This window comes from Corapipo altera, unplaced genomic scaffold, assembly GCF_003945725.1.
Source record: "Corapipo altera isolate COAL_440 unplaced genomic scaffold, ASM394572v1 55, whole genome shotgun sequence".
Lineage (NCBI taxonomy): Eukaryota > Metazoa > Chordata > Aves > Passeriformes > Pipridae > Corapipo > Corapipo altera.
Genome location: NW_020884882.1, coordinates 13,872,525 through 13,894,303, shown reverse-complemented (window position 1 = coordinate 13,894,303; position 21,779 = coordinate 13,872,525). Strand labels below are relative to the sequence as shown.

The following is a 21,779-nucleotide window of genomic DNA, read 5'->3' as shown; positions in this document are numbered from 1 at the left end:
AATCATGTCCTCTGATTTTAACCACTAGACGGTACTTTGTTGTGTGGTAGCAGACAAGTTCAGTCATATTTCTGTGACTAAGTTTGCAAGTTGTGACTGCATCACTAGTGAAGTATGCTGATGAATATTCCCCTTCTTATCAGAGTCCAAACATTTGCTGTTGTTCTTGAATTTTAGGGTGAAACTCAGTCTCTCCTGGGAAGGAGTTGGTGGGATGCTGCGGGATGCTCTGGATTTTGTATGTTTATCCGTAGCGTTGTGGATGCTGTGATGGAAATAAACAGAGGCGAAAACAGTGATCTCAAATTACTGCTCTGAATTCTGCTTTCAAAATCCCTGAGTGTTGGTGGTGATCAAGCCCATATAATAAACCGAAAACCAGTCGTGCAGATCCAAATTTGAATTGTGTCTGGATGCTGAAGAACATCGCAGAGCCTCAGATGTGTTTCTGCTGTGTCAGGGATTATTTGGACTCTGGTGGAAGAAAATGATGGGTTTGTGTGTCTCTGTGGGATGTACTAGTTCATGTCCTTTGCATCCATGAGTCCCCCCTGCCCTCCTGTCACTGCACAGGTGGAGTTGCCAGGTACCACCCGTGGGTTGCCAGGAGGCAAATGTGGGTGCTGGGAGGTCCAGGTGGACTCTGTTCAGCTGCCCCAGCAGTAGTAGGGGAAGTTCATTCCTTTCCCTGCTGCAGGAGTTCCCAGGGATTTCTGCTCCAGTCTGCCCATTATTAAAAGAAACTTGGGACAAACCTGTGTTCCACTACCTGGCTTGGCACACAGAGGGGAAAAATCCCTGTCCCAGCCCATTCCTGGTGAGGGGGTGTATGGGCTGCACTTTCATCCCTGATTCATTATATTTCAGCAGAAATTTTTGTCTCACCTTTCTGTGTTTTTACAGCTAAAGCAGTTTTTACTTCCCAACTTTCAACATCTGGAATTCGGTTTCGGTTTATTAAAAAAAAAAAAAATTCATAATCCACAGTCTGGATGAAACACCAATGCCTTTGTATTTGCCCACAATTTTTAGCTTTAATTTTGTATCCTTGGCAAATACCAGAAGTCCCAAGTAGTTGCATGTTCAGTAGCTGCCGTTTTCTGCTGCATCTTAGGCTCAAATCAGGTTTTTTTAATTTTTTTTCCTGTTAGACACTTTTCTAATTGGGGATAATACCAAAACGATTAATCAAATTAAGCATGAGAGCAAAGTGGCTGATGCACAAAGCTGTGTATAGCTGCTGTCTTCTGCTGCGAGGTTGTCTCCCTGTAGCTGAAGTTCCTTAATGGGCCTCTTAGGCTCTGGATTTTTCTTTTTTAATAAGGTAGTCTGTAGATCCCATTGACTTCAGTTGTTGATTGGGCTGCCTGACAGCCGGGATATTAAGCCCTTTCTTTGTGACCGAGTTGAAGGCCAGATTTTCGAGGATTTTCAAATGCTTAGCACCCATAATTGGTGTTAGGTTTTTGTTTTGTTTTTTTTTTTTTCTTTTTTTTTTGGAAAAAGTTCAATTCTCATTTGGACATCTAAATAAGGGTGAGAGATTACGATACTTGTAGCAGCTAATGTTACTGGGGTATGATGGGTTTTTTTTAGTATAACCTGGCTAATGTGCTGGTTACTTTACTATCCCAATAAGTTTTGTTCTTCTGTATTTCTGCCTTGTTTGCAGATGCTGAGCATTCCTGCAAATTCTGATCTTGGAGGAGAAACTTCCTCGTTTCAGTCACATTTTTCCGTGTTTTCTGTGGTGATTGTGGGGGAGGGGGAGTGGCAGCATGAGTTGAGTAAATTAGACAACTGTTGGAAAAAAAGGGGGACATGCAAAATCAAGTGTTCTACTTGCGTAATCTGTTTAACACCAGCGAGCCACGGAGCCTTGTGGGACAGGGGAATAAAAGGAACATCTGTGCAGGCCACATGGCATGCTCCGGAGGAGCCCTCCGTCCCAAGCAGCTCTGCTCTATTTGCAAATAAAAGCTCCAACCAACATCAAAAAGTTGAGGTGGATCCCAGCTGAAAGGGGAGAACAAATGTTACCACTCGGCACAGTGAAGTTCCCCTTGCAACCAGCCTTTGTGGTCTTTTTAAGGATGCTTCGGGCATGTGTTTCTAATGGCAATTCATTTAAAGAGGAAAAAAGGGGGGGCAAAGAAGGGGGGGGAGGAAAAAGGTTATTTTGCAAGAAATTTTATCTGTATTGAAGCATTTTAGGAAATTGCTGAATATCTCAAGCTACAATCAAAATAGAAAAAAGAATAAGGATGCTAGGACCTTTTTTTTCGAGGAGGGGAATGTGTTTTGTTTGACTGTTTTGGGAGGGTTTTTTTTTTTCCCCCCCCTCCCCCCCCCCCCCCCCCCCCGGATGTAGTCATCTTGATATCCCAAAGCTTTCCAGCTGATATTCCTCCCCTTATTTTGCTGCTGGTGGCTGGTAAACAGCTCCATGGTTAGGCAGAGCCCTGGGAATCTGCTCTGGCCCCACTCCCCCAGGACATTTGCTGGAGGGGAAGATAAACAAGCCAGCAGTACATTTTATTTCCACTGAAAACCTGTTAGAGTGCAAGGACACATCTAGTTTGGGGCTTTGCATTTTCTAGGCAGGCTGTACTGTTTTTAACAGAGTCATGTATCAGCAGGCTGGGTAGTCTGTATCAAGAAGGCACATAGTTTTTAATATGTAAATAGGAAAGGATGGTGTTTCATCTTTATTCCAATGTACCCAGGGTGGCAATAACGCTTTTTAAATCCCTGTGAAACAGATTGTATATGGCAAAATTAATGTCTCAACTCTCCAAGTATTTTCTCTAAAATATTTGAATTTTTGGGTTTATTATGCCGCTTGTTTAAAATAGCGAACGATATCAACCGTACATTCAAAGCTTAATTGGTGGAACACAGATTTATCCTAATTTAAAACAGTCACTTAAAAACAGTTTTGTATATATGTATACATGGGCACAACTTTTCATACAGTTGTCTGTTTTGGAGCGGTCTCTTAGGCACTGATGTACAAGTTGAACCTGTTTTCTTTTGTGCAACATGGCTTTGAGAAATCATTAGTTAAAACAGAGTTCTGTAGTTCCATTGCAGTCAGTAAACAGCCTGACATGAGTCGTGCATGAGATGATTGAAGTTCTGCCTTTGATCAGGCACTGATTGTGCCAAATATAATCCTGAGGTGTGTGTGTATCTATATATGTGTATATGCGTGTTGGGGAAAGCTGCTTTAAAGAGATTTGGCCAAGTGGCAAAATAACATGTCCATCAGGAGTTGCCATGGCAGGATGGTGATGGAAGAGCATCGGAACCTCAGCCATGAGCTCATCTGTGTCACCCACTCCAGGCAGGGCATGGGGATCTGGAGATGCTTTGGGCCGTTTTCCTCTGTTTTCAGTCACATTCGTCATTCCTGTTTATTTTCTCAGCCCCTTTCTGATTTGTTGGGCTCCTTGCTATCATTTCATGAGGACTTTTCCTCTGCTGTCCGTTTTCTTCTTTAGACTGGGCTCTGTTCTGATGCCCATCTGGTAGCAATGGGGTGTTTTGCAGCTCACTGGGACGGCTTGGGGGGTTCTGCTGCACCGATGAAGGTCAGGCACAGGTAGCCTGGCCAGATCCAAGTAGCAATTCCTGACTCGCTCCGGTGGAGCACGGGAATTTCACATACTTTATTTTGCAGCTGCCTGCCTTTTTCCCCCACTGCACCTCTTCTCATTCCCCTGAGCACACGGTGATGCATCAGCTGCCTGTCAGGTGGGTCCTGCCCATTGTACAAAAGCTCCCTCGCACCCAGGCAGCCCTTGGCGTGGGCTGGCACTTCCAGCCTGTGCCCCCCAGGCACTGCTGGATGTGATGCACTGAGCTGTTCCTTAGGTCACAGCCTAAACTCTTGACAGCTCTTTAGTGCATCAAGGGCTGCAGCCAGTTTTGCAGTTTGATGTATGAAACGATGCTCTCAGTTCCTTCAAAAGCCCCAGGAGCAGCCAGACCCCGGGTGGAGGTGCAGGAAGAGGTCTGGGAGCATCAGGGAAAGGTGAGGGACCTCATGCTGATGAGATGAAGTCCATAGTGATTTGCCAGATTGTCTGAGCTGTGTGCCTCTGCCTTTGAGATTTAAATAGTGAAATATTAAAACTTGTCTTTCAAATCTGTTCAATATTATGAAGATTAATTTTTGTTGGGGGCAGATTAATAGGTTTCCTATTCTGATTAATACAGTGATAATAAAACCGTTGTGATTGCTGGAATTAATGAAGCCCAGGTTCCTGTTTCAGGGGTTTGATTGACTTTGTACTTCAGTTATGCTAAAACTGCTGCATCTCATTGCCCCTTACTGAGCTGTGGCCCTTGAGGAATCTGTATGAGAGCAAGGCAGCTGGGAAGGTCTGTGTTGGAGGTCCCATCAAATAACGTTTTGGGAGAGAAGGTTTGTCAAAGAGTGATCAAGGGTTTTACTCATGTTGCAGCCTTATTAGAGTTTCTGTATCTTTAACCCAGCCTGCTATTTTTGTGAAAGTTGTAGAAGAGGAGTGGCCAACTCAAATGTGTGGGCACATCATTAAAAGCTTCAATTTGTCAATGCCAGATCGAACTCGAGTGTGTGGGTAGATCATTAAAGGCTTCAGTTTATCAGAACCAATCTATAATCTGTTCCTCTCCCTCCTCCACCCTTCCCCTCAGCAGTACATGTAATTTCCACAGGTTCTCCAGTGTTGAGGTCCATAGAAGTGCCTGAGCTGCCTCTGTGCCCCCAGGCCACGCTGGGCTCCCTCCTTGGCAGGCAGCCTCTGTGCTGGGCTCAGCCTGGAGCTGCCAGTGAGCCAGCTGGCTCTTGGAAACAGCTGATCAAATGGGTTTGGAGGCCTCCAGTGGTGCAAGCCCCAGAGTTAATGCCGTGAGAACTTATGTCTTTGAGACCTCTCTGCTCCCATTAATCCAAGGGATTCAAAAGATGCAGGTGGGGCTGAGCACAGAAGGTACATGGTGATCATGTAAGCTTTGTTCCCTTGGGAAACCTGGCTGAAGAAATGTTTTGTGGGGTATTATGATGAGGTCAGTTTTTGATGGTGCAAGAAGCATCCAGTTTTCCAGGTGCACTGTCAGAGTTCAGGCCCGATGTGTCTACCTACTCCCAGTACTATTTCTTGTTCCTTGTGTAGAAGCTCTCCCAGCTTTCAAATCTCCTTGTTGGCAAAACAATGCCAAGATATTCCTTATGCTTGAGGAGGGTTGTGAAGGTGAAGAGTGATCTGGAGGTGAGGACAGTCCTTCTGTACATTGTGGCCCTCATCTGCTGCAGACCAAATATATTATTTGGACAATAATTTTGCTTCAGAAGTCTTGAACATGAACTCTTTTAGCAAGCATTAGCCAAAATGAGCCTCAATTCCTCGTCTTCTAAAAAAGACTAATGGTACTTTCCTGCTCTACAGACATATCATGGATGAAGATCACTAAGCAGTTGAATACTGTGGTGCAGCAGGTCAGCTGGAGAAATCCTGCCCCAACATATGTAGATGCAGCTTTTTGCTCAGCTACAAACCCATCTGCATATCTGTCATCAAGCACAGCAATAAAGCAAGGCTCGGATATGTGTTTCTGACACTGCTCCATTGCTTCTCTCAAGTACTCTTCTCCTCATGAATAAAATAAAACTGATACAAGATGCAGGTCACTTTTGGTTTGTAGGTGTTTCAGAGTCTCCAAGAAAGAAGTCATGTTTAGCATAAATGCTGTTTAAAAACCCCTTTTGGATCTATTTTTATTGTGTAGCACAGTTTTGTAACAGGGTCACATAATCCCTATATTTAGGTTTCTGAACTCTTGTGATCTTTGAGCCATTGCATTGCATTCGGTGAAGAACAGGAGAAAGCCCCAGGGCCAGAGAAGTACCTGAATTTTGTCTTAAGAAATTTCATGCAGTTGTTGCTAAGACAGAAGCTTCCAGATGTTCTCAGGAAGGCGGCAGTGGGCTGCCAAAATAATAAACTCCACAGTATTAATTTGGAGATGGCAGTACTTGCCCCTGTCGGAGCGCCGGTAGACGTAGGGAGGCTGAGAACAGCCTTATGGATGCTATGGAAGGAGATAGTTAGGGAATGAAGGAATCAGAAGCACCACATGATTTTTGCTTTCATGTTTTTTCTTGCTCCAGTCCTTCAGGACAGTTTCTTCCATTGCAAAGTTTGTTTTCTCCACTAGGATTTATTGCTGCAGATCCTGTTGCGTAGTGGTCCAGGGAGCAGAGGCTCTTCCAGTGCTGATGCATCCATTGGGAATGAGTGCCCTTCCCCAGTCTGGGCAGGCACCAGACCTGCTGTTTAAATCCCATGTACTTTCACTGGTGTGATGCAGAACAGCCCCAGGAACACCTCTGGTTGTATTTCTCAGTATGAGTTGTTACTCAGTGCAGATACTTTATCAGTGAAAATATTATACATCTTATTTTAAAATACCCTTATTAGTAAAATGAATGTTTCATTTGTACAGGGAGCAGCTTCCTCTGAGCTGAGCTTAAGCTCAATCTGTGTTACTAATAGCTGGGGAAAAAAAATACTAATTGGTATTTCTTAACTGATGTTTGCAAATTTTGCCTTTCCACCCTGAACATCAAATAGTTTTTATATGTGTTTTTCCTTATCTCAGAGGAAAGATTAATACTAACAAGAGATTCTACATTTTGTTAAGGCTTTATCAGGATGCAGTGAGTCAAGACAGAGAGTAAATAGTTCAGAAATTCAGAGAGTGTTATATTTTGATAATGCAAAGTAGGTTAAAGTATCTGGATTTTGTGCTCAGTGCAGTGTTTTTGAGCAGAGTCTGGATTTGGATGGTGACACATTTTGGTATTTAGAAGGAACATAAGCTCGCCTGTCGGAGGAGCACGTTGCAAATGTGAAATAAGCATGTCTCTAAAAACCTTTCTTAATATTGTAAGTTTTGGTTTTATTTAAAGCCAAATAAAGTCTGCTGTGTGATAATGTTTGATACGTAGACATGCTCCTATAATGCTCTCCCCACCTCCAGGGTTTATAACCACCTTTTATTTTCAAAGGAAAACAATAGGCTTTGATATGATTCTAACTGAGTGAAATTTTAAAACATTTTTTTTTGTCTTTCAGTCTCCTGAGAACGTTTTTTCTGAGTGACTCCGGCTTCCAGACACGTTTGCCATGAGAAGGGTTTCGATCCTTTCCTGTATTTGCCCTGAGTCATGAATGGATATGTGTGATGCCGGCAAGTAAAACCGGTGAGTTGCCAAACCTGAGTTTGCAGTAATTCTCACTCATTCTTTCTTACAAACTCTCTTTCCCTCACTCTTTTCTCCCCTTTCTAATATGGTGGGGGTTTGGGTTTAGTTTTTGTATTGTCTGTGTTTAAAAGCAAGTCACCAAAATAACCTTCATTGTAATGAAATAGAAGAGATACCAAATATTGACAATACAGAAAAAATATTCCCTTCCTTCCTCTCTTCTCTTCATCCCCTCAAATCCTATGAACTATGAGGCCTGAAACTGAAGCCATGCAGATAGACAGGGTCTAAACATGCTTATGTGGGCAATGCATGTCATGATTAAATATGAATATGGAGAGGTCCCTTTGCCATCATGTGTCACATGATGGACTCTCAAAGGAGCCATTGCCAACAAATAATTAGCTCCACTGTTTGCTGCACTTGCATCCCAGTGACAAAATGGTGTCACTGGTACACAGGAGAGTTGTCTTACGTGCTTCAGCATGGCCTTGGAGGCTCCTCCAGCCTGGAGCAACACGGAGACCAAGCCTCTAATACCCAATTTTGGTCAAGCTTGAGAGGGTGGTATGGAGCAGCCCCTTCTCTGTTAATGGCCAGTTTTCATTTCCCAGTGGGATTATCAGCTGAGAAGCCTCTCCATCCCTTTTGTGCCATATGGGTGGTGGTTGTGCCTTTCCCAGCTGTCCCCACCTCCCTGCAACCTGGCATGTGGAGCCCTCTCCTCTCACCTGCCTGCTCCTGACTGCCTCCCTTAGTAACTGGGGTGAGAGGAGGGGCAATATTAGTTTAGGAAAACCAGAATCATCTGATTTTACAGCAAAATTGGAAGGTCTGTGTAAGAAATCTTTCAAACCCAGGAAATCTGCATAATTAAATTGTGTAGGAATTGGGAGCACAAATTGTTTTTTAAAATAAATGGAGATTTCTATTATATATTTAATATCTCTCTGTGTGTTGGAAAGTGCATTTCAATTCAAAGATTATAAAACCTGAGAAATTTACACTTCAGTGAATTGTGACTTTTTTTTTTTAAGTTCCCATTTTTTTCTTTTTTTCCAGAGGTAGCATAATTACCATGTCATTTAGCAAAGATTATAATAGCTGTTCAGTTTTTACCGACTGGTGTAGTAAACAGTTGAATAAACCCATATGGCAGCTCAAAGTGTGCATGCAGGAGAGGGATTCTTACCATTTCCTTCATGTCTGAATTACCAACCTCACTGATATGACTGAGATCCCCAAACAGGGACCAATTCCAGACTTCTCCAGTCATGCAAAAATTTCTCACTGCTCTGTCGCATATGAATCAATTGATTTTAATCACGGTGGTTAGGTAATTAATTATTTCTTTGTGCCTATGAAGTATGCATGGGAAATGTGGGGTTATATGCAAGGTACATGCCTCGATTTAAAGCACTCTGCATTTGCTTAATGCCTCTTTAATAAGTGTAAATAATGCCTGGGGTGTGAATCTTACCATCCAAGTACTATTAAAGATCAAGACTCCTCTAAGGCTGGCACAGGAGAAGTGTGGCATCACTGGGTGCTGTCGTAGCCCCATGGCAGTGCCTGTAATGACACTTTGTGCTGGCAAATGGAAGGACTGGGGGGTTTTGAAGCATCCTCTTAAAACACCTGGTTGAGTTTTGGAGTTATGAAGCTGTAGCCAACCAGCATCTGGAGAAAAGACAAAGTGTTCGAGTAGTGTGCCCTCTGGATACCTTCACTATTAAAAAATAAAAGCAATGAGAAGAAGAATTGTTAACTCTCTCCAAATGCCGACTTGAACAAAGAAAAAGACTCGTGCTGTTCCTTCTGAAATTCACTTACTTCCAGTTATCTTAAAATTTTCATGTCACATAATAGCTTTAAAATACTTTCTGAATGCATTAGACTCTCTCTAGCTGCTTAGAAAATACTGCAAAATAATAATAGGAAATGACCAAGCATTGAGCATTCCCACTGGAAAGGAGCAGTTGGCCCAAACTGGTGCTTGTGTTCATCTTAACCCTGATGTACGACCAGCCCTCCACCATAATTCTATCAAGAGATGGTAAGTTGCCTAGCAATGTGCTGACTGCAGAGGGTACGTGTCGAGCTAATTCAGTTTTTGTTCTCGTTTTCCTTGAGAGTTCAGCTTAAAGGAGTGATCCTTTCTCCGGCTGCAGCAAGAGCCACTTCTCAGCAGTCTCTCTTGTTCCCCGCTCAAGTGTTCCTGGTGATGTCAGGAATTCATTCACCACCGTACGCGTTTTAAAAGTTTCCAGCTTATTGAGTAACCAAATGTGGTTTCTGCTGATTGTGTTGACTGAATACATCGGGCCCTTCGAAGAGGCAAGGGTTTTATTTAAAGCAGAGCGTTTAGTTGTATACCATTTTATGGCAGGCAAAGGTCATCTAGGGTAAGCAGCCAGAACAGTGAATTGCCTCATTGCAGCACCTCGGAAAATGAGACAGAAAGATACGGTAAAAGGTTTTAACAAATTGCTCATAGTTATACATTTTTAAAGTCGAGGAACTGGTGCTGTGTACATTTTTAAATTGGAGATAACCATGCTTGTACGATAAATTGAGTTAAGAACAGAACAAATCAAAATAATGGGGTGGTACTAAAAACCTGGTGGTGCAGTGAGTTGGCGGCACAGTGCGTGCCGGCGGAGTTCGGTGCTCTTGGGAACTTGCCATGTCCCTGCACGGCCGGAGGCATTTCCACCAGCATTGTGGGGTCCTTTTTGTGTAAGGGTGCCCTGATTCTACCTCAGGCCTCTCCTCTGGCTCCTGGTTATCCAGAGGACTGTATCTGCCCATGATGCTTCTTGCAGTAGCCAGGGAACAAGAGCCAAAGGGGCTTGTCCCACAGCTGCGGGGCAGGAGTGGGTTCCCCCAGGCTGTGTGTCAGTGGGATGGGAGGAGTAGGGAGAGCTCCAGGAGCCAAGCCCATCATCCCCCTGGCAGAGCTGCTTGTTGGGAGAGGTGGCAGCAGCCTGGAGATGCCAATTCTGTCCTTGCAGGATCCTTCTTGCTCCTTAAAGCATCAATGGCTACTGAAAGACTTTGTTTTCCTGAAACTTTTCTGTCCGTGGAACTTTCTCTGTGGCGGGGGGAGGAGAGAAGAAGTAATTTTAACAATTTAATAAACTACATAATGTAAGTTTTATAAGCTGGTGTGAATGCTCCTAAGTATTTTGGTCTTTTTTCATAACACAATGAACCTAATATTGGTAAAAATACAGATCTTAGCTGCCACCATAAAGAGAGGCTAGATTTAATAAACAGTTATGAATGTTGGCAGCTGCCTATCAGATTGTATAACATCGGCTATAGCACATGAAGACAGTGTCAACTTACATTTTATCTCAGAAGTATTTTCAAAGCATTTATTTTGCTTTCTCTTGAGTCCTTAACCTAATTCAAGTTATATAATTGGCGGAATATTTTTCCACACCGCTAATTGGCTGGGTGCCAGCGTGGAAACCATTGTATGACTTGATGATGATCAGGAATTAACATGACATTTGCGTGGTGGTAATGGAATACATTAGTAATGTAATTCATGACTGTAAGAAAGAGACCATCATCTCCCACCTCTGATCAGCAGGAGGGGCTGGGAGGATGATGAAATGCTCCCAGCAGGCACCTCACAGCAGTGGCTGGCCAATCTCGATGTCAAATTTAGTTTTAAATTCTTCAGACAAAGCTGTAATGCTTACCAATTAATTACTGCAAATGTCAATTAAAAATCTACCAAATAATGCAGTAAGATTAAATTTCAATTAAAAAAATTACATTTAACAAGGAAGATACAACATTATTTTAATGAATTCTGCTGAAGGTGACAGTTTATCTAGATATATTTATACCGTGTAGGTGGATCTAAATTCATTGGATGATGTTAACCATGTTACTGTGTGTACATATTAGTTTTGAAAATTATATTCTACTTTGGCTATGTCCTGAACATCCTGGGGCATCAGGGGCATTTCTTGTCACCAGGAGAGAGGGGGATTTCACGCCTTCTCAGTAAAAAAAAACCTTGTCACACTGAAACTGAAGGCTTTATTATAGACCTCTATCCTGACCAAATTTGTGATAGTTTTCATTCCTTTATATTTGGAAAAACACATAGAGAATTTTTGTTGTGGTAGTAGTAGAACAAGCCCTGACTTTTCTATGTTTATGATTTCCTGGGACATTTTTTCAAGTAATCTGTTTTATCATACAAATAATATCCATTATTCCAATAAATCACATAACAGAAAAAAGATTTGCTGTGTGAACGTGATGAACTTTATGTCCTGAGCAGAGATTTTATCTTCAAAGCTTCATCTTGGCTCGGTAGAAGTTGTGAATGCGTAATTAAAATCACCTAGTTGATACTTGAGATGCTTTAAGGTATATTTCGAACCAGGAGTGGCACAGCAGAGATGTCACATGGTGTGTGAAGTTGTGAGTTTGCACAAATTGCAAGTGCATGTACGACAAACTCTTGCAAACCACCTGCATCTGTTGGATGCAGAATGTTAACAGCGCAGAGTGGGGTTTGTAGCTGGAGTTCTGTGTTGCAGTAACTCTTTTTATTGAACAGGACAGTTCTTAGGCTGTTGGAGATGGAGGTGCTGGTGCTCTGGGAAGGTGTGAGAGCCTGTACATGCTGGTGTGGCACAGGGGCAGAGCTGGGGTGAGAAAGTGGTTACCTTGGTATTAAAGCACTTGGGAGCCAAGGCCTCTAAATGTGATCTGAAGAATAATTTCTCAGCTTCCTTGAATTTTTTCCCCCACAAGATTTTATTATGTTTTCACACCACCATGTCTAGGTAAGAAGGAAGACATAATTGAAGAAACTGATTTTATATGTCAAGGCAGCATGGAAGGAAGTCCCTCTCAGGGACCAGAGGCTCCTTTTCCTTGGCACTGCTGTGTCTGGAGCTGTTGAATTTCAACAGGTTTTAACTTAAAATAAAATATAAAAATATACAACGTGCAGGCAGAAAATGGGCAAAGCCAAACAACTGCTCCTGGCAGGTTAAAGGAATGATATTCTCTTTACTAGACAGGCTTTGCAGGTCCCTTGGATGCTGCTCATACTTTGCCCATTGGTGGGTGAATGCAGCTGGCATGGTCTGTGTCTCACTGCTGCAGTTCAGACACCTTTGGGTATTGGTGACGGCTTTACAGGATCATTCCTGCTTCGTGCTATTATCTGATAAAACTATCACCAGCAGGAGATGGGAGACAGCCTTTTCTTTCCCATAAGGGCCTCAGAAATGAATGCTGTAGAAGCATAAGAGCAGCGGAAACATTTTCTCACCAGCCCTCACAGACAGCAAGGTGATGGAGAGAAAGGTAGAGCAAGGCAGAATCATTTCCTCACCAGAAGGCAGAAAGCTTTAAACAAGGAGGCAGAAAGGGAAGAGTGGGAGCACATAACATCTTTCTACCAGGGGATAATGGCATGAGGAGCTTGTGGGTTTGGGGCACCCACTGCTCAGACAATTAGGTGGCAGCTGGAATTCCTGCTCTTAAAAACCCATCTTTCCAGGGGCTTTCAGCTCTACACGGGACCAGTAATTTTCTGATTTGAGCTCTGGGAGGAAGCTCTTGCTCTGGTTGTTGTTTGAGAAGTGTCTGTGGTACGGCAGGAACTGAGCACCTTCTGTATCCCAGGTTCTGCTCCATTGGGGTGTCCTGTGTGCAGCTTGTGCCCATCCCAAGCACTTGTAGTGTCTAGTCTCCTCATTGGGGTGTCCCACATGAAACTAGTACCCATCCCAAGCACTCAGGATGGTGTCAGGTCTCCTCCTGAGTTCCTACAGGTGAAGATTTCTGCCTTTGGTAGGGACATGCTTTTCCCTTTCTGTAAGAGTTGGCCAGACATCTAGAAGGAAAAATGTCTTTGACTTTGGGGGAAATATTTATATCTCTTAGGGTTGTTTTTTTTTCCCCCTTACTGTAGGGTTATTTCAGCTATATTGCATTGAGGAAACACTGAGTTGGGGGAGGAAGCTTAAATAAGCTGCCCTCATATTGCCAGTTTATTCCAAGCTTTCATCCACTGATTTACATGCCATCTGAAATAAAAATAGCCAGACTTCAGTGGTTTGTTTACCTTTGCTGATACCACTGTGGGGTGACCTGAGGAGATGTAAAAACTGTTCTTGCTCTGACATTTGCATGAGCTGTGAGGTGAGGTGAGAGGAGACAGACGCTGCACGAAGTGAAAAGGCAACAGAGTTTATTAAGTCTTTGTCGTACTGTGGTTTATAATATTTAGACAACAGCAAATATCTCCAGGGAGTGCTTATGAAATGAGGGACTAGAGAAAGCTCTACGAGCTGATGGCGGATTCTGTCCTCATCAGGTGGCTGTGGGGTGGTGGGATGTTGGGCATGAGGGGAGGGGGCTGTGAGGGTCACACATAGGGGAGTCCTGGAGAGCTGCTTTGGGAGGAGGATGCGGACTTAAAGTACCTGTGTTGGACAAAGTGTTTATACTGTCATCATGATAATGCTCCTGGGGGAAACAGCCTGAAATACTCTTTGTCTTCATTAATGCTTCTTCCCCAGCAGAGCCTTAAGAGATCATCCTCATGTTCAGATATACAAGAAAACTGAATATAGAGTTGTTTGTCATGAAAATCCCATTTATATACAGCGGCTGTAAAATCCCAGATGCTGAGCGGAGAGGGAGGCTGCTCTGTCATCAGCCAGTCGAGGGGAGAGTTGACTATAAAACTGAGCTGTAATTCCCTCTTGACAGGGGTGTGGTGGTTGTGTCTTCAAACAACTTCAAGAGCCTGCCCTGCCAAGCCTTTATGGATTTTGTTTTCACAAACTGGGTAATAGATAAGTCTGAGCAAGGAGATAGATATAGATATAGACACATATGAAAGGAAGACCTTTGCTCTAGGAAAATATCCGTCATTGCTTTTTAAAGTGTGGTTCAGGACTTCAGTGCAGAGAGTCTGAAGTGTTTAGGGTCCTTTTGTTGCAAAGGAGGTGCTTTGGGCCTGGGGCTGCTCGACATCTCCCAAGCATTCAATATCCCCTTGACTCCAGGGCAGCAGGATGTGACCCTCACAGAAAGACAGATGGCATTTGGGAGCTTGATGCTTATTGTTTTCAGCAGAGCTCTACTGGAACCAATAAAGTTGCTGCCACCACTGCTTGGAGCAAAAGTGACTACAGCTGAACAAGAGACAGAAAATTATCAATTAAAAAAGACATCGCCAAGCCCATTATTTTACTGTTGAAAAAACATCTTGCTTCCCAGTCTTTTTTTTCCCCACATGGAGTGAATTTTTGGGGATATTAATGATTCACTGTCATGTTTGTTTAACATATTTTTTAGACAATGCCTTTTTAGGGTCAAAGCCTGAAGTTTTTCTCCATGTGTTTCAGCTAGAGAAAACTCCCAGTGTCTCAGTGGGGCCTCTTCTGAAATAAGTGAAGACTGATTTTTCTCAACTTAATTGGGAATTTCATCTGAATAAACAGAGAAAGGCCCAGGCTTTGTTTTTATAAAATACTGTAAAATGATGTCCTGCTGAACAGTTAATGCTGCTGGTGGGCTGACTCTTACCCATGAATTTGGTGCCCAGAGCCCTCCACAGTGGCTCAGTTCTCACGTAGACCACCATTACCCCATGGTCTCCTGCCTTCCTTCCCAATCCTGCTTCATCCCTCGCTTTGCCTGGACCACTGCAGGCACTGGGACACAGCTCAGTGAGCTAAAGACAGTGTCATTTTTAGAGATTTGGCCTTAACCTGAAATTTCCATGTTTTTGTGGGTTTAAGTCAAACCTTAATACTACTTCAGCATAATGTTTTTGTGGTTTAATGTTCTTACAGTTTTTTACAGTGTTTCTTTTAAATTCTGTCACTGAAGTGTATGAGAGTTGACAAGTGTAAATATGTAGTTAGACAATTTCAAAAGTGTATTATTTACTGATCGACCATAATGGCTCCAAAGGAGCCATTATGCTCAATCATATCATGTCACTCTGTGGCACTTATTATGATGGTAATATGGATATGCATATTATTTTTTTAAAGCATGAGAAGCGTTATTGTGCGCGTGTAAAAGCTGTTTTTAATTGTCAGTAATGCTCTGAGCTTTTTTTAATACCAAGGATTTAAACCACCTATGGTTACCAGCCTGCAGATTGTGGAAGCAAAAATCCACGTCTACAGGAGGGTGTAAAAAGCCATGCTTGATATTCACAGCAATGTGACCATGCATCTCCTTAATATGGCTCTTTTATAGCTTTATTAGATCCGAGGGCAACCTAGAACCCTAACCTGAGAGCTTGGCAGGTAAAAGCTTTCCATTTTATCTCTGCAGCTTTCATCTGCTCTTGTAGGCTCTTTCCCTGACTTCCTAATTGTGTTTGCAACATTAGCAAATGGCTGGTCTGAAAATACCACACGGTGCAAAGTCATGGCAATTCAGGGACCTTTATTTTTTTTTTAAGGTGTCACAGAAGATGTCTTTTTGTAGCACCGGGGTAGAGAAAGAAGGAGAGAAGGCAGAATGAGAGCAGAATGTGAACGTTGAACCATGTAAAATAAAAGAAAGAGACAAGCAGAGAGCTGGGAGGGCTAAATATGCTTCAGCCTTTCAGTAGAGCTGGTTTCAGTTGAGAAAGAGGTAAGAGTGTAAGCAGTAGCTTGCTTGCTGGAAATGTCGTTTGTGGAGAAGATGGGAGGAGAGTTTGAGTTTTAATGACTGGAGGTGAGGAGCTAAGGTGCGAATTTGGCATGGCATACGACAAATCGATCGAGGAGCAATAATTAGAGAGAGGAGGAGGAATCAGAAGTGTTTCTTAACTTAGAAACAAGGATGTGACTGGCTGCTGGCTGTTGCTACTTGGAGGCAGGTAAAAAAGAAAGGAATCTGTTGGGCAAAGTCCTCACCACAGAAGACACAATGAAGGTAAAATCCAGTTTGTGGTTGTGGAAGAGAGATGTGGAAAATGAAAACCCAGTGTTGACCAAGAGCTCTCCATTGTCCATCAAGGCAGTGGCCCATCTCTGGGAGCTGCAGGACTGGTCTGGGAAAACCTCCTATTGGGAATGCATTTTGCTTCAAATATGGAAGATTAACCATAAGATGCTAGAACGAGCCAAATTTGAGTTGTTCAGGAGTGGAAGGACACATACATGTAATTTCTCAGATCCTAACTGATAACAGATTTCTTTGCAACAGTTTTTATATTAATAAAAGTAACAAGTTTTTTGTGGGTTTTTTTTTAGCTAATTCTGCACTAATTCTAATTCGTCTCTCTTTCTGAAACTGTAATAAAACCAACTGTCCTCTTTATACTCTTGAAATACTGAACAAGAAACATAAAAGCAAGTAAATGCGCTCTTACTCTTTCTGTCCTTGACCTACATAAAAAACTGTATAGTCAGGCTCAGCACTGAGTCTTGTATTTGTGAAAAGTCGAGGGCAAGTTAAACTAAATGATTTCTTTTGAAACACTTCTTGTTTAGAAAAGTTACTTATTGAAGTCTTGTCACCCAAAATATGAAATATCAGTGCTATTTCTGCTGGGATCATTAGTTTAATATTCTGAATAAATTTATAACTGCTAGTTTGTATAAGAGGATGGAATTTATGAAGCTGCAGTGCATTTGTACACACACATGCACTAGCACACAACACTTGTTGATGATTCAGAGAAGGAGTAGAGTAATTCAGCTCTTGGACTGCCTCACGTGTGATTGGCTTCCTTTCTGGGGGACTTATTTTAGGGAAAAATCAATGTCAACTGAAAAACATTCCATTCTGAAAAGACAAAAATTCCCCTACTTGTGAAAATGTGTCTTGGCAGCTGATTTAACTTATGATACAAGATTTAACACTTTTCACTAAACATGAATTTTTTACCATGGCAACAGCTACGTTACGGGCCACATGTTGGGGACTTGCATGTTGTTGCAGAAACTTGTAGCTCACCACATTTAGCCGAGTCCTTGTTTCCACCGGCAGAAGGAGCCCACTCCTGCAGCTGTCTTGGGCACGGATCTTCTGATGGGGGCCCGTGGGCATCCTGCCTGCCCCCAGCAAGGTGATTACTCTGTCAGGGATGGTGTGTAGGCAAAACACTTGACGCCAGAATAACCCAGCAAAACCCATGTCCTCGCCTCCAATTTGCCTTTCCAGCGGTGCGGTTGGAAGAGCTTTCTGAAAGTCTCGCTTTCCCAGAGTCTCTTTCTCTCCCTTGCATCCTTCCTCATCACCCCTTGTGTGCAGGCAGCTCAAACCCACTTTGCCACGTGCAGTAACAGTTCTGCCCTGTCCCCCGGCCCAGCTGCTCTTGTCTGTGTCCCCCCTGCTACTGTCTCAGCTCCTTGTCACCTTTCATTTGTGGTGGAGGAGCTTTACAGGCGACGTTAATTGAGTCACGTTCATCAGGGACTCAGTAAAAGCGTGGCAGCCAGGATGGAGCCGTGGCAGATGGGAGCCCCAGTGGGATGCGTGGCTGGGGCTGTGCCAGTGCCCCAGAGGGGATGGGATGGATCTTCTGCAGCTTCGGAGTTCATGGCTTTGGAGTTGTGGCAAGAGCAGGCCAACACAAGTGAAGTAAAAGATGGGTTCAGATGGTTGAAGTTGTTTGTTTTTTTCCCCTGAAACAGAACTAGATAATCATTAAGTAAAACTGTAAATCCTAAGCTATGAAGGACTAGGTGTGAAACAATAATAGGATTTAAGTTTATAGATAATTGCAAACATCTGCAGGTATCTTGAGTAGGAGCAGTTTTATTTTATTTTACAAGTTAGGAAGAGTATAAATTCTCCTGCTTTAGGACAAAGCTAGCAACAGGTTAGGCAGAAACCCCTTTTTCCAGAGGTGAAAACTCTCAATTCAGGTGTTTCTTGTACCTTTCTCTGAAGTGTCTGGTCTTGGCCATTGTTAAGGAATGGCCAAGCACATTAATGAACATACTCTTCTGTGCACTTCTAGGACCTTTGCCCTTTGAATTTCGTTTTGAACACCCCAATTTAAATGAAACCAGCTACATGAAGCAGAATCTGAACATGGTGGGGATGCTCATCCCTCTCCATCAGCGCTGGACTGTGGTGGCACAGTGCAGAGTGTCCTCTGCCCATCCGGGGTTGCTGGTCCAGTGTCCCTGGCACAGCTGCTGCTCTTGGCTGTAGGATTGGTTTAAATCTTGGCCTCTGCTTGGTGTGAATTCACCAAACTGCGCCGATCCAGAGCTCAAATAATTTACTTCTCTTTTTAGCATCGAGTCTTTTAAAGGTGTTACATTTGTTTCCATTTTGCGTTAAATTAAAATGAAATGGTTCTGCTTTGTAGATGTATTAGTGTACAAATATATCTATTTTTAGATCCTTTTAGCCCATGTCTATGTGACTAAGAAAAAAGCAGCAGAGTAGGGGCCCCTGATTTTTGTTTTACTTGAATCAAATGCCCTATTGGGATTTCAATTATAAGTGAATGTTTGTTACTAAGGTGACTACAGTGTCAAGGTTATGTGGATGTTGAAGTATTATAAATGCAGAGATAATGCAAAAAAGAAAAATAGTTGTGTTGGCTAAAATCATCTTATTCCTATAGCATAAAGTTGCACACTGTCCTACATTTCAATTCTTGTTCTATTAAATTACCTGTTTAATAATTTGAATCCAGTGTTATTTTTATATTATACTGCAAATGTGTGACTGTGAGGTTATTTTTAAGATATATTTATTAAGGGAATGAATACAATAAGACAAGTCATTGCAGCCCACATACAGTTCCTTGACTTCTCATTTTATGATGTTTCAATTGCATATGATTACTGAATATAAGTTTTAACTTTTATGGGGCTTCATTAGAGATGCAGCTGTGTAGAGAGAAATTCAATAGAATTTGATTTTTTTTTTTTTTGCAAGCTCTAAAAGTGTAGTGAGATGGAGCAACTTGATGGAGCATAATTTCAAACTTCCTCCTTTGAGCTTGGATGCAGTTTTGGGCTTAGCTGGGCTGCAGTGGAAATTTGCTGATGATGGGCACTATCATGAGAGCTGTGTGTTTGGGGTGTGGTAGACCAGAGCAAACCACAGGAATTTGCCTTTTTTATCTGGTTAGGACACAGAGAAGAGGTGATGTCCTTGGCTGGAGCCAGGACTAGCAAGAAATGCTTTTTGCTCCTGTGTGAATCAACATTCTGGTGGAGAAATATGGTTTCAGTGAGTCCATGGTTTTCTCTTCTAATAGTGAATCTAAATAAGATGAACTCCCCAAAAGCCAATATTGAAAGCCAATATTCTCAGCAAGTGCTGAGAAAACAACTTTTGGGGCACATTTAGAGGAATAGATGTAGTAAATGAGTAAATTTACCCTGTGGTTAAATGCCGCAGTGCTTTGTGTGAATACTAAACAGGAACATATCCCATCAAGTATAGTTTTTCCATAATTTATTAGCATAATATATTTGGGTTTAGTTATGGGAATGTAAACGTTCATAATGGAATGATCATGTCTTTTAGTAGAGGGAACCAACCCCCTTGACAAAAGTAATAGTGACATTAGCTGTTTGGGGAGAACTTACTGCACAATATAGACTGCTCCTTTCTAAACATCAACTTCTCATAAGGTTACAAACCCAGATCCAGAGGAAAGACATCGTTCTCTGGGCATTTGGCATGTGCATGGCAGAAAGAATTGCAGGTGGCTTGAATGCAAGACTTCAAAAATCTCTTCTCTGGTGATTAAAGCTGCGGCTGTGCCTGGTGTCCTTGCTTTTAAGTATTTGCTGCTGATGGCTTCTCCAAGTAGGCACAGGCCTTGTGGGGTGGAAAAGCTGGATTTACTTTGCCTCAGAGCATGAAATATCAGATCATTGTGAGTCTAGTCTTTCCCTGTGGGGAGCAGAGAGGAGGGAAGGGCAGGGGCACTGCATAAGAGTGGAGTGCAGGTTTGTTCATTTCTTTTTGCCCATAGAACATCATCCCCAGAAAAATAGTATTCCTGGGCTGTGCCACCTCCCACAGCAAGGAAAAACAGATGAAAAGCAATGAAGCAAACAATTACATAATGAAAAACAATAAAATGCATTTTCTAATATGTACTACTAGTGACCATATGACTTTATTATAAAAACTAAATGTGATTACATTTCCAAGTATTGTGCTGTGTGATAAACTCCAGGGAAAAACTGAAGAACAGCTTAGAAGGAGAAGACTTCTTGTTTAATATAAACCTCAGACTTTGAAGTGACACATAGCAGGGAATAAATGTCCATCATCTATCAAATGAAGTTTGAACGGTTTAGGTCACACTAGACAAACATTTCTCACCCTAAAACCTTCTTTTCATCTTCATTCATCAACAACACCTTAAGCTTGTGCCCCTCCTTTTCTCTTCCACTCTCTCAAAAAACAATAATCTCATTGATGCCTACAAATCACTTCTGGCTGGCACTCGTTAGGCGAGTTATGAGCTGTGGCTGCTGCTGCTCCCATCGGAGCTGCCTCCCGTGCAGGGAGAAGAGGGGCTTGGAAGTTTGGGAAGAGGTGAAGGAGGGAGAAGTGCTGCAGAAATGGTGGTTGTAGACAAGGGAGGTGGTGAGCAGAAAGAGGTGAGTGAGGCAAGAGGAAGACATAAATGGCAGATCCCTTTCTTGAACTGTGCTGTGCAGGGGGTGTAGAGCTGAGTGATGCAGTGCAACCCAAACCCTGGAGATGGAATGAATGCATCCTCTGAGAGTCGTGCTGCTGCATGTGTAACCCCCAAACAGCCAGGTTTAGAGCTTTAAAAAGGAAAGGCAAACCACCATGGGCAGGCTGGAGAGGTTTGTTCACTTCTGCAGATCCCTCAAGCTGCCCTGGGCTGTCTTGGTGGGTGCTCAGACCCAGAAGCTCATCTTCAGTTTGCTTTTTTAGTTGCAGGCTAACCTACATCATTATGCCCTGTAATTTCTTTCTGCCACCTCCTCTGAGGTCTTTGGCTGGGCTGTGCATGAGCTGTTGAAGCCCCATTTCTTGATAGGAAACTACCCCTATTACACTAATCCTTTTCCAATAACTCCTAATTTTTATTCTTATCCTTTTCTAATTTATGGGGCACCTCTTGGATTAACTTCCCTATGGTACAGCTTTCCCCCTTGCATTTCATGCTTGTTCCTTTCTCACCATTTCTTCTTTTTTCTTTCAAAGATACTTTGCTGGCTCCATCCCCAACTACCTGAAGTGATTTGTTCAGCAGCTCAGTTCCCCTTTCAAAGGCCACAGACTGTTTTCCCTTGTTTTCTACCTTTTTTCCTTTTTCCTGTCATTCTAGGAAACAATTTGACAGACATGGCTTCTTCTCTGTCACCGGTTAATGTTAATCTCTATGACTACAGTGGACATGGATAGCAGCAAAGATCTGTTTGAAGGCAGAATTTTGTGTGGAAATTTCAATAGGTCTGGCAAGGAGAACTTGTTGGGAATGCAGAGACCGGCTTGGGGGGGAAGTCAGCATTTTGACTGCAATATAAGTTGATTTCCCCCCCACCACCACCATTTTAAA

At 42.7% G+C, this 21,779-nt stretch overlaps 1 protein-coding gene across 4 annotated transcripts in view; it reads left to right on the top strand.

Annotated features, from left to right (window-relative positions):
- Window positions 1–21,779, top strand: part of FOXP1 (forkhead box P1) — a 386,121-nt gene that overhangs the window by 42,736 nt on the left and 321,606 nt on the right. For all 4 annotated transcript variants that reach the window (XM_027640615.1, XM_027640608.1, XM_027640611.1 and 1 more), the window contains exon 2: window positions 7,125–7,252. The gene's annotated coding sequence lies outside the window, so the exon portion shown is untranslated. The remainder of the gene's footprint in view (window positions 1–7,124; window positions 7,253–21,779) is intronic.